Below are 12735 nucleotides of genomic sequence, written 5' to 3' on the forward strand. Positions count from 1 at the left end.
TGCAGATGAGGGAATTGAGGCACAGAGAAGTCAAATGACTTAAATTAGAACCCAAGGTTGTCAGACTCCCAGGTCTATGCTCTTTCCATTAGGCCATACCACTTATCTCTTTGGGGCCAGAGCAGAGTTTTGCAGGGGAAGTGGATGAAAGGTAGGTAGCAAGTTAGGAGGTTATCGTTATGGAGGAGGGGATCATGACATCTATGTCACCGCAGGAGGTGCAAGGCCTGGTAATGATGAGGTCCAGTTGGGGAGTGTCCAACAAAAGCTGGAACTGAGTAGGTAATATGTGTAAGGGAGCAATGGGAATCTAACAGGGCAACCAAAGGGAAGGGCCTTGGGGTCAGTGTGGTGAGAGGTTAAAAGGAAGGTGAGAAAGGCAGTAAACTCCCACCCCCTCTAGACTATAAACTCAATTCATTGTGGGCAGAGAATGTGTTTGTTTACTGTTGTATTCTACTCTCCCAGGTGCTCGGCACAGAATAAGCATTACAGTGCTTGGCACAGAATAAGCACTCAATAAATACGATTGAATGCGGACAGTAGATGAGGATGGCTGGTGGACAGTGGGTGCAAAGCCATATCCATCTCAGAATACAAATGGCTACATTACTTGTCCGTCTCCGTAATGTGGTACCATCCCAATCATCTGTTCTTGTCCTTCCTCCAGGTACCCTGTGTGAGCTCTGCCCCCCGGGGTGGCAGCTGAACAACAGCAGGTGTTACTCTTTCTCAGGAGAGCAGTGGAGCTGGGAGGCCAGTGCCAGAGACTGTGCTGACAGAAAATCCTGGCTCCTGGTCCTGGAGGATGAGGCTGAAGCAGTGAGAACTGAGGAGACCCCAGGGTCCCGCATGGGGAAGAAATCTCCCTTGAATAGCCACGTTTAACCCTGATATGAGCCAATTGCCCTGTGTTGTAGTTGCTCTCTTCTGGAATGACCCCAACCTGAGGAATTCCATCTCTTTCTGGAAGTGGCTTTAGGAGAATCAGATCTTGTGCCACTAGTCCAGGCATTCAGCATAACTTGACAAAAATAGAGAATCAGCCTCCTCCCTGGCTCCCTGGTTCCAGTCTCTCCCCTCTCCAATGTGCATTTTGCTCTACTGCTTTTCCAGAGGGCCATTCTGTACAGGTCTTTCCCACTCCTCAAAACCAATCAGGGAGGACCCATCCACTGTGTCTAGCAGCAACTCCTGACTATAGACAACCATTAGACTCAGTCAACAACGTACCAGGGTCCCTGAAAGGGAAACCCACCATAAAACACACAATTCTCCTGCCTCAGTGTCCCAACATTTGATCGACCCACATTCCCAGAAGTCCAAAGCAAACCCAGGATCTGGGGGTGAGGGTGTTATTTCTGAAACCTCCTTTTTGGCCCATCCAACATCCCACACTTCTCCCCGGTTCTGTTATAAAGATGAGTGTCCCCTTCTCTGATGTCTTCTTGAGTGAGTCAGGATATTTCTGGGGTGTTTCATTATTGTCTAGGCTTTCCCAGCTAAGGTTCTGCTGAGTCCTTACAATAAGTCACTGTCATTTCAACTGACATAACCTCCGGGTTTGAAAATTCTTATCTGATCATTCTGGGAGGGGAAGAGGTCATCTTTATTCTCTCATCTCTTTGTGGTTGCTTCAAAGGCACCTCCCATTTTGCTCTTTTGTGTTCATGGTTTTGACCTGTTCTTAAAGAGGCAATCAACCTTGCCCTTGTGCTCTTCTCCATCTTTTTAGCATTAAAGATAGTCCTCTCTTGCTTCCAGCAATTGCTCTGATTGGTTCATCTGGCCCTATTTACTCCTTTGACTCTTTTGTCCCCACCAGTAATTGTCCCACCCTGTCCTTTTGCTCCATTTATCATTTTCTCCCAACAATGTTGGGAATCACAGACCACCTATAACAGCCCTACCCATTGGCTTTTTGGTCCTCCACCATCATCATGTCTCTCCCTTCTACCTACTGAGAGTTCACCTCCTCCAATAGGTCTTCCCAGACTGAGCTTCCTCTTTTCTCTCTGCTCCCTCTGATGCCTCTCCCCCCCCCCAGGTAAGTCCCCTTTCCCCCCTTTCCCTCTGCTCCTCCCCCACTCCCTTTCCCTCCCCTCAGCACTGTGCTTAGTTGTATATATTTTATTACCCTATTTATTTTGTTAATGAGGTGTACATCCCCTTGATTCTATTTACTGTGGTTAAGTTGTCTTGTTTTTGTCCGTCTGTCTCCCCCGATTAGACTGTAAGCCCGTCGATGGGCAGGGATTGTCTCTATCTGTGGCAGAATTGTACATTAAGTACATTGTAAGTGCTTAGTACAGTGTTCTGCACATAGTAAGCGCTCAATAAATACTATTGAATGAATGAATGAATGAATACCTATCCATTCTCTTCTTCCACTCCATCGTAGCTTGCACTCTTGCTCTCCATCAGCTCACCTACTCACTGGGCCTGTGCCTACTTAAAGTTCTCATCTTTCTGGCCTCCACCCCCGTGCTCATGTTCTTTCTCGGGCCTGGTACTCCCTTCCCCTTCAAATTCACCAGACTGCAGCTCATTCCATCTTCCTAGTATTTCTGAAATCCCACCTAGCTGAGGAGGCTTTCCCAGTTAATTTTTCTTCTACCTAGGATGTAGTAGTAGTAACAGTGTTTATTCAGCTCTATGTGCTGGGGGAGATTACACATGTAGGTATTAGACACTGACCCTGTTCCTAGGAGAGCTGACAATCTAAGACCATTCCAAATACCATCTAAGTACTTTTGTGCCACCGCTGCCTTTATTGCACTTCTGCACACAGCGACTTACATACTCTATTATTTTACATAATTTATTATTTTGCTCATAAACATATGCATCTTAAATTATCTTCATCCTCCCATTTCAAATTTATTTTGTGAGTTTCTCCCCTTCTAGATTATTAACTCCTTGAGGGCAGGGATCATGACTAGTCACTTTAATGTGCTGTTCGCTCCCAAACACTTAAAACAGAGTGCAGTAGGCATTAAAAAAAACTACTCATACAGACCTTATTTCCCCTAAAGGTCAGCACTGAGCCCTGAATTGGGATGGGGGCAATGTTGGCTGAGGGACTGTCAAGGCTGAGCCTGTTTCCATTGACTCCACAGGGCTTGGTCCAGGCAGTGATGCCGAGAGATGAGTATTTCTGGATCGGGTACAAGTATAACACAACCCAGGGACAGTGGACGTAGCTGGACAATTCTGGATTCTCCGGATACAGGTGGGCCGTGCTGCAGGTCTGGAATGTTGCACTTAGCAACGGGAGTGTAAGAAGCACAGTGGTGGGGACTTTCACATTGAAAACCTCAAAGTACATTTCCTTTTAAACATCTAAGTCCATTTCTAACTGCCCAGGACCAGCACGAAGGTGTTCCCACTTCAGCCGACCTGTAGGAGTTGGTAATAGGAGAAGGGAGGTCCAGAGAGAGGCTTCCTGGCTAAGCCTGAATTAAGGGCATGGGAATAGACACCTTTCAGTGTGCTAGGCTGGTTGTGGTCCGTGGGAGGAATCTATGGTGTAATATGGTCTATGGGAAAGGCCTAGGAGTTGGTGGACTTGGGTTCTAATCCCATTTCCATCACTTGTCTGCTTTGTGGCCTTGGGCAAGTCATCACCCTCATCATTAATGCTATTTACTGAGTGCTTCTTGTGTGCAAAGCACCGTACTAAGTACCTGGGAGAGTACAAAGCAACAAAGTTGGTGGACATGTTCCCTGCCCATAACAAGCTTACAGTCTAGAGGGGGAGACAGACACCAATATAAATAAATAATTTACAAAGTATAATGGACAATATTTAGGGACTGACTGAATCTGCTTGTTGGAGAGAGAGATAAGTTGACAATAATGTTGCAGGTTTGCGAGGTAGGAAAAATGGTGACTACAGTGATGGGAAAATTGTGGGGAGAAGAGAATTTATGAAGAAAGATGAAAAGTTGAGTTTTAGACTTGTTTGTCCTGTGAGTCAGAGAACCTGGTTCTTACACCTGCTCTGCAATTTGTCTGCTGTGTGACCTTGGGCAAGTCACTTCATTTCTCTGTGACTCAGTTCCCTCATCTGCAAAATGAGGTTCCAATTCCTGTTCTCCCTCCTATGACAATGTTGTGCCTGCGCCAGTGCTTACTGCAGTGCTTGGCACAAACTAGGAACTTAACAAATACCACAATCATGATCTTATATCTACCTTGGCACTTAGTACAGTCCCTGGTACATAGTGAATGCTCGACAATTATGAAAAAAAAGATGCTGCCCACCTGTGTCCCTCAGACACATTTACTCTCTTGCCTTCTCTTTCAAGTGACTTCTTTTCCTCCACTTTTTACAAGTGCTTCTCAGTACTGTGGCTCAACATCCCAGGAAGTCATGTAGACCAAGAATATAAAAATGAGAAATTTGAACTTTTGAGCTCCAAGAGAAAACTTTAAGGATCTTAGGAGGTTTCTCCCTAACCATGAGAATGCCTATCCATGAGAGAAGCAATTTCCCATTTTCTCCAAATATTCTGTTTCTACTGTAAGGGTCAGAATCCTGGGCTGGATGAAGCATTGGTCTGAACCAGGAATATGATTTCTTAGGTTCTTAAAGACATTCACCCAAGGGCTCATTCAAATTTACCAGAAAAATGGGACAAAGCTGAAGGATGAGGTTAAAGTCAGGGAACAAATGTGTGGGAGTGTGCAAGTCCTGTTGGGAGTGTGCAAGTCCTGTTCTATGTTGTCGGGGAAGACAACAGGGAAGACAGAAGGGGTATGAACCCAGGCAGGGAGCTGGAAGAGGGGCTGACTGTGGAAGTCTGTGTGTGACCACTGAAGATCCACCTGGCTGGGGTCATCTACTTCAGTCTCTTTTAGAATTGGCTACCCAGAGGTATCTCCAGGGTTCTAATGCCATCCCTCTTTTATAGCTAAGGCTGAAACATTTTCAGAACCCCACAGTGTGTCCTGATCTTGTCCCCTTAGTTTTCTGGCCCCATTCCATGGATCTAGGAGTCTCCCCACGTCCATATGGTAATGGGAACACCCAGGGTTCAGCTAAGCAGTCCTCACTCTCCAAGTACTGGTTCCCTGAGGCAGAGAAGACTACATACCCCTCCTCCCTCCTGGTTCCCTGGGACAGTGATTTTTCCAAATTTACTGTGAGTTCCCCAAGCACAGAACATGCGAGCACAACTGGAAGTGCCACGGGTTATGAAAGGATAACCAATATTTACTTTCTTAAGGAATTACCACTTGTTACCCCTTCACCACTTGGATAGCCAGAAGGTGTTTGTGCAACAGGTCTTAAACCAAGCCCAGGATTGAATGCCTAGCCCTGATTCTAGCATTTCTCCTTCCAAACATACTTCTACATAACCAATCTGTGGGTTGTCTAGTGAACAGGATTTCCTGTGGTGGATGGGGGAGGGACAAGGCAAGGGGTGGTTCCCTCCCAAGCCACTCCCTCCTCACCATCTGCTGATGTGGAAGGAGTCAACTGTAGCTGTGAAACAAGATTTCATAAAAGAAAAGAGGGGAGAAGAAATAAGCCAGGGAGGGCTCATATTTGGGGGCACAGAGAGGGGTGGGCACATAAGGGAGACACAGGGAAATAGAAAAAAAAAACTTGTAGAGCCTTGGGGAATTGAGGCTGGTGGTGGGATTGATCAAAAAATCAATTATTGATTGCTTGTTGCATGCAGAGCACTGTAGTAAGTGCTTTGGATAGTACAATGCAATAATGTTGGTAGACACTATCCCTGTTCACAAAGAGCTTGCAGTCTAGAATGGGTGGTAGAAATTAAAATAAATTACCAGTATGCACATAAGTGCTGTGTGGCTGAGAGTGAGGTTAATATCAAATGCTTAAGGGTCGCCCCCTCTAGGCTACAAACTCATTGGGGGCAGAGAATGTGTCTACTATCTTTTGTACTGTATGCTCCTAGCACTTAGTACAGTGCTCTACACACAGTAATCACTCAATAACATTGATTGACTGATTGATTGATTGATTAAAGGGTACAGATTTAATTTCATAGGTGACAGAAGGGAGAGGGAGAAATGTACCTAAATCTGGAAAGACTTCTTGGAGTAGATGTGATTTTAGTAAACCTTTGAAGGTGGGAAGGAGTGGTGATCTGTCATACATGAAGAGGAGGGAGTTCCAGGCCAGAGGGAGGACAAGGGCAAGGGGCAGCAAGGGGTCAGTGGTGAGATAGAGGAACAGTGAATACTTTGGCATTAGAGGTGTGACGTGAGTGGCCTGGGTTGGAAGTCAGTGACATAAAATAGGGATGGGAGAGCTAAATGAGTGCCTTAAACCACTGATGGTATGGAGTTACTAAATGATACAGAGGTGGATGGGGAACTACTTGAGTGTCTTGAGGAATGGCGAAATGAAGACTAAATTTTTTTCAACCCTAGGTGGCGATGCCAGGAAAGGATAAAAAGATTATGTTACTTTGGCTGAAATAAAGTCAGCTACATTATAATCGATTTTCATTTTCCTTTCCAGGTTGACCTGAGTGGACCCTGGGCTCTTCCAGTTCCCATCTCTCTCTCTCCCACAAACAGAGGAGCTGAGAGAGGCCTGGCCCCATCCCTCACCTTAACCCAGCCAAGGCAGGACAGGCCCTGCCCCTGCTCCCACCTCCAATTCACTCAGTCACAGTCCATTGAGAACTAAATCATTTGTTCTTCCCCTTTTCAGGATAAAAGTGAATGGATACTCTAATGGAAAGGATTGTGCCTCTTTCAAGAGAAAGAATGAATTTGATATTGTCAAATGTGAAGATCCCCTGCTTTGGTTCTGTAAAAGAAATGTGACTGTATTGGGGCCCTGAGATCCTGCAGAAATGTTAGCAGCATCTTCTGGACAGAGTTTTTCTCTCGGCGGGTAGGTTCTGTCGCCTATGAACCTTTCCATTCTCTTCTTCCTCTGAAAATTATTTCGCATCTGTCTTCCCCACTAGAACTAAAGTCTTAAGGGAAGAGGTTGTTTATTCTAAGCTTATGTTGTCCTCTCACTCATGTAATAAAATATTGAGTTTTCTGTGCTCAACACTTCTGCTACATTTGTAAGCTCCTTGAGGGCAGAGAACACGTCTACTTTCTGTACTGTACTCTTCCAAGCTCTTAGTACAGTGTTTTGTTACCAGTAGAATGTAAGCTCCTAGAGTACATGTAGTATGTCTATGAACTTTACTGTTCTCTCCCAAACAGAATACTGTCCTTTGAACACAATAAATGCTCAATAAGTACCATTGATAGATTGATGGATTGATTGGTGCACTATAAACATTATTGATAGATTGTCCTCACCTAATATGTGTGGCACAATGTCAGAATTGAATGCCCCCAAAAGAACGAGGTATAAGACAGCAGAGATATTTGATCCACGTGGTGAGGACTGTGAGATGGAAAACAAATAAACCTTATTTTAAAATGAAACTTCTTCTGATGTCTCATGAACCTAGAGGAAAGGAAATTAGGTGCATTAGCAGCTGGAATTTGGAATGGGGAGGAATAGGATCTGGGGGGCACCGGGTGAAATTTGGAGGAGCCATGTTGTTGAGGTTAGCAGAACTGGGGATCCTGTTGAGGGGGAAATGAGGGAACGCCTGAGATTGTCCCTGGGTAGAACCTGGCGGATGGTGGTATTTGAGTTTTTGGAGGGGACAGAGATAAGGGATACAAAGAAATCTGAGGATCTCAAAGAAAATGAATGTGCCCAGTAACAATAGTGAACTCACTCCTCCCCTTGGAAGAAGAGTTCAGCTCTGTGGGACTGAGTGGGGCAGAGTGGGGAAACCTGTGAACATGCACATTGCTGTCTAGGGTGTGAGTCACCTTTTCCCCAAACTGTCCCTTGGGCAAGAGAGGCATGTACATACATACTCAGGTACCTATTCCCATTCCTAACCCATAGTACTTACCTATATACCCTTCCCTTACCAGTAATTAGGGCAAGATCTTCCGGCAAGAAGGTGGCGATGACTGTGAATAGACTAGGAAGCCTGTGAGCAACAGGAGCTATGGTGTCAGAGGTCCAAGGCGGGGCAGCCCCTCCAGAGCCATGCTTAAAGGGGAAGGGTCGCTGACCCCATTTGCGCCCTCTCCCTGTCTGCGGGGGGTCTAGGACCTGGCCAGAAAGAAAAGACACTGAGCCCTCCAGATCCTCTCCCCACCTCACACGGGAGTTCTAAGATGGCAACTGAGGGATGGGCAGTTGCTACCCAAAGCCCACTTGGAAAGACAGGGGACAAAAACTGAGGCAAGGGAAAGGTCTCCACCACCCCAGCCCCTACCCCGACCTCTGGGGTCCTGGGACTGCCAAGGAGGGAAGGGACGCTGAGCACCCCCCAGCCCAACCCCCCAAACCAGAGGCTTGGGATCACACCTGAGGGAAGGGTCGCCCTCTGCACCTGAAGGTCTGAAGAATGAGCACAGGTGAGGGTAACCCCTCATCCCCACACACCGGAGACCCAAGACTGCCCAGAGAGGTGACACCGATCCGCCCCAGCTTTCCCTCCCCCATGCACGGGGTACCTAGAACTGCACCAAGGAAGGGGATACCGGCACCCTCATTCCCCACTCCTTCATTGTGCACCAAGGAGTTGGGTCTGCACGAAGAAGGAATCGCCAATCCACCAACCCCACCCCTCTGCCCAAACAGGACAATGAGTGAACTGTCGACAGTCATCCACGAACAACTAAGAACTTGATAGTCTCACCCATTCACTCTGGAAAGACTCTTCAATTATCACTAATCTCAGCTCAGAACTTGTGAGTTCCCACCTGCTCAGAGCTGCTGTGTCGACCCCTATTAGAGGAACCTGCCACAACCCACTGGGTCTACAGATTAGCTGCTACAGCTCAGGACTTTCTTTCTCTTATGCCCTAGCCCCACTGTGTGCCTTCAGTCCCCTCCCTCCGATCTTCCCTCCTTTGTCCTTCATGCCTAGCATCCCTTCCCTTCCCCCTCCCGCCAAGTAGACCCTCCTCAGATCACTTCCATCCAACCCCTCATTCCTCTCCCCCTCCTCATCCCTGTCCTCCTCCAACCACACTGGCCCCCACCAGCTCACCCTCATTCAATCCTTTCCTATCACTTGCACAACCCCCACCCCATGCACCCTCTCCATAGCCCCACTCTAATGTGGCCTGTGTAACCCTCCTTCCATCACAGGGAAACTTTCCTTCATTATTAACCTGTTCTGGACACAATCACTGCTCCTTCTTGCCATCCCTGAAACCTGGCTTTCCCCAGGTAAAACACCCGCCTTTGCCGCTCTCTCTAGAGGAGTCCCTCATGTTTACCCACTCTCCGAGATTAGCTGGGAAAGGGGAAGGAGCTGGCTTCTTTCTTTCTCCCCAGTGCCGTTTTCACACCATCCCACCAACCCTATCTGTCTCTTTCTTTCCCTTCTTTTGAAGACCATATAATCCTCCTTACCACCTATTCCAATTAATAGTCACCATCACCTATCAACGCAGACTGCCCCCCACCCTCACCCCAGGCCTCCACCTACAACTTTCTGAACCATTTTGATCCCTTTCTCACGATCCTGATTTCATTCTCCAAACCCAGAATTGATTCTTGGGAACCTCAATGTTCATTCATTCATTCATTCATTCATTCATTCATTCATTCATTCATTCAATCTTGTTTATTGAGAGCTTACTGTGTGCAGAGCTCTGTACTAAGTACTTGGGAAAGTACAATACAAAAATAAAAAGTAACATTTCCTGCCCACGACGAGCTTAGTCTACAGGGAGTAAACCAGGGTCGCGGAAATTTGTGACCGTTCAGGCAGTCAGGTAGCCATTCCTGAGCAACCCCTTCCTCCCCGTGTCCCTTGTGGCTGCTATACCCCAACCTTAATGTAGATGCCCCCACTGATCCTTCCACTACCCACTCCTCTTACTTCTTTACTCCAATGACCTCCTGTCATTCATTCATTCATTCATTCAATAGTATTTGTTGAGCGCTTACTATGTGCAGAGCACTGTACTAAGCACTTGGAATGTACAATTTGGCAACAGAAAGAGACAATTCCTGCCCAGTGATGGGCTCACAGTCTAATTGGGGGAGACAGCAAAGCAAAACAGAACAAAACAAAAACAAGACAACATTATGACAATAAAAGAATCAAGGGGATGTACACCTCATTGACAAAATAAATAGGGAATAAATAATATATATAAATCAGCACAGTGCTAAGGGGGGGAAGGGAGGAGAGGGAGGAGTAGAGGATGGGATGGGGAGCAGAGGGAAAGGGGGCTCAGCTGGGGAGAGGTGAAGGGGGAAGGGGGAGGAGCAGAGGGTGGATGGGGAGCACAGGGAAAAGGGGGGCTCACTCTGGGAAGGCCTCTTGGAGGAGGTGAGCTGTCAGTAAGGCTTTGAAGAGTGGAAGAGAGTTAGTTTGGTGGACGTGAGGAGGGAGAGCATTCCAGTACAGCGGTAGGACGTGGGCCAGGGGTCGATGGCTGGATAGTCGTGAACGGGAGACAGTGAGGAGGTGAGCGGCAGAGGAGCAGAGTGTACGGGGTGGGCAGTAGAAAGAGAGAAGGGAGATGAGATAGGAGGGGGCAAGGTGATGGAGAGCTTTGAAGCCAAGAATGAGGAGTTTTTGTTTCGTGCGGAGGTTGATAGGCAACCACTGGAGGTTTTTGAGGAGGGTAGTGACATGCCCAGAGGGTTTCTGTAGGAAGATGATCCGGGCAACGAAATGAAGAATAGACTTGATTGCAGAGACAGGAGGAAGGGAGATCAGAGAGAGGGCTGACAAAATAATCCAGTCGGGAGATTATGAGAGCTTGTACCAGCACGATAGCCATTTGAATGGAGAGGAAAGGGCAGATCCTGGCGATATTGTAAAGGTGACACCGGCAGGTGTTGGTGACGGATTGCATGTGTGGGATGAATGAGAGAGCTGAGTCATGGATGACATCAAGGTTGCGGGCAAAAGAGACGGGAAGGATGGTCGTGCTGTCCACAGTGACAGGGAAGTCAGGGGAGAGGACAGGGTTTGGAGGGGAAGATAAGGAGGCCAGTTTACCTCACATACTTGCCAACTTGGGCACACACTCAGTTTTATAATTTCCAACAGGTGTTCAATCTCTACCCTCAACAATTCTGAAATTCCTCTATCAGACTACAACCTCCTCATCTGCTCTTTCCCATACACCTACCCACCACAAATTTGTCATCTTCTCCCGGCCCTCGGGGACCTCCATTCTTTTGACCTCCTCCAGTATTCTACAGCCAACATACCCCATTTGATCTTCATACCCAAACTACTCACTTTCTCTTGACGCAGAAGTCCACACACTCACCACTACCCTCTATAATGAACTGAATTTCTTTGCCGCCTGACTACTTGTTTTGTTGTCTGTCTCCCCCATTTAGACTGTTAGCCCGTGGTTGGGCAGGGATTGTCTCTATCTGCTGCTGAATTGTACATTCTAAGTGCTTAGTATAGTGCTCTGCATATAGTAAGCACTCAATAAATACGATTGAATGAATGAATGCTCCCCTGTCCCTCTGCTGGTCTCGTACCATTAACCCACAACCCTGGATCACCTCCACAGTACGCTTTCCCTACTCCTGTGCCTGAGCTGTTGGAGAGCTGTTGGAGGAAATCCAGATATCTCTCTTGCCTTGTTCACCTTAAATTCATTCTTATCTGATTCAATTTAGCCCTCTCCACTGCCCAACAATACTTTTCCCTAATTTACTCCCATACCCACTGCCCCTGCCAGCTCTTCCAGACATTTAACATGCTTTTTAAACTCTTCTGTCTCCTTGTCCCCACCATCTCTTTCCCCTAATAAACTGGCTACATATTTTATCAACAAAATTGAAACCATAGGGTGTGATTTCCCTAAAACATCCTCTGCTCCTCTCCAATGCCCCCTGTTTCTGCATCCTCTTTGACTGTGTTCCTTTCTGTAGCTCAAAATGAAATCTGTCACCTCCTTTCTAAAACTATACCCTTCATTTGTGCTTCTGACCCCTTCCCTTCACACCTTTTAAAGACATTAGCCTCCTTCCATCTTGCCTCCTTAATGACCATTTTCAACTGGTCACTTTCTAACGGCTTCTTCCCCACTGCTTTCAAACACGCTTATTTATCCCCTATCCTAAAAAACCCCTCCCTTGACGCCACAACTCCCTCAAGTTATCGCTCCATCTCCTTCCTACCAATTCTCTCTAAATTTCTTGAGAGCGTTGTTTACAACCACTGACTCCACTTTCTATCTTCCAATTCTCTCGTAGGTGTCCTCAACAGCACTTATTTACATACCTTTGAATTGTATATCATGCATTACTTATTCATAATAATGTCTGTCTTCCCCCTACACTGTATCTGCTAATTCTGTTGAACTGTACTCTCCCAACTGCTTATTAGGGTGCTCTGTTCATACAAAATGTTCAACAAATATGACGGACTAATTGATTATTTTAATGTCTTGTCTCCCACTTTAGATTGTAAGCTTCTTGAGAGCAAGGTTGTATTCACCGATTGTATGATAATGATAATGATGATAATAGCAATAATAATAATAGCATTTGTTAAGCAATTATGCCAAACTAAGGTCTGGGGTAGCTCCAAAGTTAGAAGCTCCCACATGGAGCTCATAGACTACGTAGGAGGAAGAATAGGTATCGAGTCCCCATTTTACAGATGAGGGAGATGAAACACAGAGAGGTTAAGTGATTTACTCAAGGTAAAACAGCAAATA

Source organism: Ornithorhynchus anatinus, chromosome 17 (genome assembly GCF_004115215.2).
Source record: "Ornithorhynchus anatinus isolate Pmale09 chromosome 17, mOrnAna1.pri.v4, whole genome shotgun sequence".
NCBI classification, from domain to species: Eukaryota; Metazoa; Chordata; class Mammalia; order Monotremata; family Ornithorhynchidae; genus Ornithorhynchus; species Ornithorhynchus anatinus.